The 6,308-nt window shown below is 39.0% G+C and overlaps 1 pseudogene; it reads left to right on the top strand.

The window, feature by feature from the left end:
- Positions 1-4,898: 4,898 nt before the first annotated feature.
- LOC100070686 (Y-box-binding protein 1 pseudogene) lies at positions 4,899-6,308 on the top strand (annotated as a pseudogene).

Below are 6,308 nucleotides of genomic sequence, written 5' to 3'. Positions count from 1 at the left end.
TTGGCTTATAGATTGCTGTCTTCTGTCTGTGTCTCTTCACGTTGTCTTCCCTCAGTGTCTGTCTCTGTGTCCATATTTCACTATTCTAAAAGGACACCAGTCATATTGGATCAGGGCCCATCCTAATGACCTCATTTTAACTTGGTAATCTCTATAAAGACCCTATCTCCAAATAGGGTCACCTTCTCGGGTACTGGAGGTTAGCAATTCAACATAGGAATTTTGGTGGGAACACAATTCAACCCATATTACCAACTTATTTTTTGATACATTGCAAAGTAAATTTCAGGCATCCCCTTAAATACTTCAGCAAGCGCATCATTGGGTAGAGTTCTGTACTTGTTTACGATTTTTTAAATGTAAAATTTACATATACTAAAATGCTCACTTCTTAAGCATACATTGAAAGTTTTGACAAATGTAAACACTGGTGTAATCCAAACTTCTATCAAGATATAAAACATTACCATCATTCCAGAAAGCTCCCTCATGGCTCTTTCTAGATAATCCCTGCCCTCCTCGCCCACGGAAGTATATTTAATTTTTTTAATATATATTTCCAGTTGACTTTCTAAAATGCTGATAGAAATTTACAGCCCCACCAGTAATAAATTAAGTGCTCATTACTGCACTGCCCTACTTATTATATTAGTAATAATGAGAGCTAACACTATTGGCTGCCTATTCCATGCAAGGCTCTCTTCTAAGCTTCACGTGTTCTAAATGCTCATTTCTTTCTCACAACAACCCTGTGAAGTAGGTATAATTACTACCCTCATTTTGAAGATGAAGATACTTAGGCACAGAGAGGCTAAGTAACTTGCCGAAGTTTGTACAGCTAGTAATTTGAGACTTGAATCAGGCTGTTTGTTAAAATCAATATTATTTAAATACATATTTTACCAATTTAATGAGCGGAAGTCGTATCTCATATCTGCTTTAATTTGCATTTCCATAACACAATGAGATGGAAAATTTGTTGATCATTTGGATTTTCTCTTCAGTGAACTGCCAGTTCTTATCATTTGCCCCATTTTCCTCTTGGGCTGTTAGTCTATCTTATCAATTTGTAAGACCTCTTTGTATATTAAGGACTTTATCTCTTTAATATATCATTCTAAATATTTTCCCCATATTGTTTAATTTTCACTTCCTTATGACATCTTTTGCCAGAAACTAAAAAAAAATTGTGTGTGGTTAAATAGCTCGTTTTTTTCTGTTTCCCTGTATGATTGTAGGGTTTTTCGTATCTTCTTTCAAAGGTCCTGTGCTTTTCTTATAAACTGTATTCCTCAATATTTTACAGTTTGTGTGCCTTTTGGGAATGGAACTTTTGTTTCCATTTCCATTTCTCACTCATTATCAAGTACAAAGAAAGGAAAGTGATTTTTATATATTTATCTTGTATCTAGTCACTGTATCAAGTTATCAATTATAAAAATTTTTTGTTTTTTTAAAACTGGGTCCCTTGGAGCTTTAAGCTACAAAAGCATTGCAATTTCGAATAAAGATAATTTTGCCTCTTTTAATGTTTTTATGGATTATTTGATTTGGCAGGCATTAGCTAGGTTCTCCCAAATAATATTTAATAATCTTGATGATAGCTTTGCCTTCTTCCTGATTTTTAATGGAAATAGTGTAAAATTTCATTGTTTAGTATAAAGTTCACTTTTTCTTTAGATATTCTTATTATGTGGGAAATAATGCATGAAATGCACGACAGATATGTAAATAATAAAGCATAATAAAAAAAACAAACACCTATGAACCCACCACCCACTTAAGAACTACGACCTGCTCAATATTATTGGTTCTACCAGTTCACCCTCTAGCCTATTCCCTTCCTCCCCAGCTCCAAAGGGGTAACCACTACTTTGCTGTTGCTTTTAAGAAAATATTCTTTATTACATTTAATTGAGTTACTTTATTCCTATTTTACTTAGCATTTTCATTAGGAATAAATGTGAATATTTACTAAATGCCTTTTCAGAATCCATTGTTGTAACTTGGTTTTTCTCTACTGATTGGTTGAAGCTATAAATTAATAGATTTCTTGATGTTGAACTTATATTAATATTATTGGAATAGCCTCTACTTCGTTGTGATTTATTGAGTCTTTTCATACCATTGAGAGGTGTTATTCGCTATTATTGCACTTATAACTTTTATGTCTTTCTTCATAAGAGAAATTAGTCAACGTTTTAATATTTTGCAATATGTCAGATTTTGCTAAGTTAAACTAGCTTTATTCTTCATAAAATAAATTAGAAGGCTTTCCACTTTTTCAATGGTCTGGAATGTTTTAAATAACATAGAAATGATCAATTTTTTAAAGGTTGGATACAATTTGCCTGTAAACACATCTGAACCCAGAGTCATTTTTAATGAAACTTCTTTAGTTAGCTTTCCAATTTCTCACACAGTTATTGTTTGTTCAGATTCTCTTTCCCTCTTTGGGACAATTTTGGGGGTTGTTATTTGACCAGGAAAATCATCCGTGTCCTCTAGAGTTTTAACTGTGTTTGCACATAATATTTATTTATTGCATGTATTGAATATTTGTGGTTATTTACACTCCTGTTTTCCCCGATATTACGTACTTTCGCTTTCTCTCTTTTGTCTTTAATCAACTGTGCAGGGATTATCTTATTTTACGATCTTTTTCTCAAAAAACTGCCTTTTGACTTTTTACTGCTCTAATTTTTTGTTGTTTTCCACTACATTCATCTAAACATGTGTCTTTATTAATTATTTTTTCTAACGTCTTTTGGTCTACTTTGTCATCATATCATCTAGTTTTTTAAGTTGAACACTTATCTATTTTCAATTTAATTAATAATAAAAGGGGAAATTTAAGACCACTAAAATTTCTGTGAGTAGCTTTAGCTATGCTGGATAAGTTCTGATATGTAGTATTTTCTTTCTGATTATTTCCTATTTGTTATCTACATGTAATCATTGTTTAGGCCCTTCTTCAGTGGGCCTGCCTGTTCCACGCCTCCTTCTTAGTCATTCCCTTTCAAGATCCCAGAGTGCCTTAAGTGACTTGTAATTTTGCTTTCCTTTCTTATGGTTTTTGTTCCCTTCAACCCCATATAGGGCAGGTTGTTTGGGCTTCTACAAGCGGTGTCAAATTGACAAGTGGTGGAACACAATCATTTCTGCTTTTTTGAACCAGAGATGATTGTACTGGCAATTGTTACCCCTCTGTTGAGGTTTAAGGAGGGTATTTCCCTGCTCCTAGGTCTATAGAAGGTACTTGGAGAAATTCCACCAGTGCAATTTCTTCCTGGACCCCTAGGAGTAGCCGGATCCAGCAAAGTTTCCTTTCTAGAACTGCGCAAAGCAGGCAGTTAGAGCCCCTCTCCAAGTTGGTTCACCACCTTCTGTTGGCTAAGCTCCCTCCGCCTCTCTGAAACCACAAAAATCCCCAACTTCTCCCCAGGTTTAAGGAAATGCAAATCTGGTGCTCTGTTGCTGGAATCTTCACTCTTGCCTGGATCGAAGGAGAATAAAAGCCCATTATCTTTCCACACGATCCCTGAGAGCTCCGTGGACTCTCCAGGCGCTGCCAGTTGGATTGCCTTGGTTGTGGCATCATCGCCTACTGTTTCATGGAGCTGTAGCTATTTCTTTTTCAATGCTATATAGTATTCCACTGATGCCCATAGTTTATCTGTTCATTCTACAGTTGAAGGGTTTTGGGGTTATTTCCAATTTGGCCTACCGTAAGCAATGCTCTGCAAATATTGCAGTAGGTGTTTCCTGGTGCACACGGACATACTTTTTTTACAACAATGTAGTCTGCTACTCCTAGGGATCGCTAAGACTTTTTCAGGGGTTCGTGAGGTCAAAATTTTTCATAAGACATTATGTGCTTTTTTCATTGAGTTTACTTTCGTGCTAATGGTGCAAAAACAATGGTGGCAAAACTAGTAGTGCCTTAACATGAATCAAGGCAGTGGCGCCAGACCGAACCAGTAGTCATTGTATTATTCACCACAATGTACTGCAGTTTAAAAACTGCTTGCTCCATTATTAATGTCATTTATTAAGCAGGAAAAATGATTAATTGTATTAAATCTTGACCCTTGAGTACATGTTTTTTTTTTTTAATATTCTGTGTAGCATCAAAAAAAATCTAGTACCTAGGAAATATTTAAGAAGGGCAAGACTTTTCCAAGGAAAATTCTGTAACTTCATTGAAGAATATTGAATAAGACTTAAATAGATGAAGAAATATGCCCCATTCATAGATTAGGAGTCTCAACACTGTAAATATGTTAATCTCCCAGTTTATTTGAAGAGTCAATGCACAGAGATAGCTGACTTTGTTTTACATTTTTGCAAAACTCTGTAATGTTTGGCTTAATGGAAGAGAACTTAATTCCTAGGTAGTTGATATATATTTTTTTTCAATGTCTGCCTCCTTTTTTTTTTTGAGGAAGATTAGCCCTGAGCTAACATCTGCCACCAATCCTCCTTTTTGCTGAGGAAGACTGGCTCTGAGCTAACATCCGTGCCCATCTTCCTCTACTTTATATGTGGGACACCTGCCACAGCATGGCTTGACAAGTGGTGTGTAGGTCCGCACCTGGGGTCCAGACTGGGCCGCCAAAGCAAAATGTACGAACTTAACCACTGTGCCACCAGCCCGGACCCAGTAGTTGATGCTATTTATTTATTTATTTATTTTTAAAGATTTTATTTTTTCCTTTTTCTTCCCAAAGCCCCCCGGTACATAGTTGTATATTCTTCGTTGTGGGTCCTTCTAGTTGTGGCATGTGAGACGCTGCCTCAGCATGGTCTGATGAGCAGTGCCATGTCCGCACCCAGGATTCAAACCAACGAAACACTGGGCCGCCTGCAGCGGAGCGCGCAAACTTAGCCACTCGGCCATGGGGCTAGCCCCAGTTGATGCTATTTTTGATGCCATTATGAAAGGTGTCTTTCATAAATTTCATTTTCTGTTAGTGGCTGACATACAAAAGTATCATTTAAAAAATATTAGTTTTGTATCCAGCAAACCAACGCTAATAGTTTAATTGTAGATTCTTCTGGATTTTCCAGGTGCACAATAATTTCACCAGTGAATAGTGACAGTTTTATTTCTTCATTTACAATCTTTGTAGCTTGTATCTATTTTTCTTGCCTTAAAGCACTGGAGAGGATCTCTAGGACAATGTTGGACAGTAATTGTTATACCAGACATCCTTGTCTTAGTCAACGTTTTATAACTATTCTTTACCACTTTAAGAAAGCTCCCTCTCAGAGAACCCTGAGCAGCCCCACTGCCTCTGCCAACCTAGTTACCATGACACCCAGAAGGAGCCACAGCCTCCACAGCCAGCCCCAGGCACCATCACTGCAACCACAAGCAGCAAGGCTGAGACCCAGCACCCTGCCGCTCCCACCCTTGGCACTGCCCACACCAAGCCTGATGCCACCTGCAGCGGCCTACAGAGCTGCAGCCAGGGTGCCCTCACCTCTGCAGTGTCAAGAAAGTCCTCACAAGGAAAGTTTCGGGAACAGTAAAATGGCTGAATGTAAGAAACGGATATGATTTCATCAATAGGAATGACACCAAGGAAGATGTATTTATTTGCCTACCAGACTGCCGTAGATAACCCCAGGAGCTATCTTCACAGCGTAGGAGATGGACTGTGGAGTTCGATATTATTGAGGATAACCAGGTGTGGAGTCAGCAAACATTACAGAACCTGCTGGAGTTCCAGTGCAAGAAGTCAATACACAGCAAACCGGAACCAAGATTGACTACCCACACAGCAGGGGTGCTCCAAGCAATTACAACAGAATGACCAGAGCAGTGAGAGTGGGAGAAAGAATGAGGGATTGGACAGTGCTCCCGAAGGCCAGGCCCAACAGTGCCAGCCCCACCACAGGCCACAGTGCCTACCCTACTACCTGCAGAGACTCTCTGGGCATCGACCACAATATTCCAACCCTCCTGTGCAGGGAGATGGGATAGAGGGGGCTGACAACCAGGGTTCAGGAGAGCAAGGTAGACCAGTGGGACAGAACATGTATCAGGGTTAGAGGCCACCATTCCGCAGGGGCCTTCCTCGCCAAAGACAGCTCAGAGAGGACAGCAGTGAAGAAGATAAGGAAAACCAAGGAGAGGAGACTCAAGGTCAGCAGCCGCCTCCACACTGGTACCGCCGCAACTTCAATTACCGATGCAGTAGCCCAGAAAATCCTCAACCACGAGACAGCAAAGAGACAAAGCAGCAGATCCACCAGCTGAGAATTCGTCAGCTCCCGAGGCTGAGCAGAGCGGGGCTGAGTAA

Source organism: Equus caballus, chromosome 7 (genome assembly GCF_041296265.1).
Source record: "Equus caballus isolate H_3958 breed thoroughbred chromosome 7, TB-T2T, whole genome shotgun sequence".
Lineage (NCBI taxonomy): Eukaryota > Metazoa > Chordata > Mammalia > Perissodactyla > Equidae > Equus > Equus caballus.
Note: the sequence above shows the minus strand (reverse complement) of the source record. Positions and strands in the feature narration are given on the sequence as shown.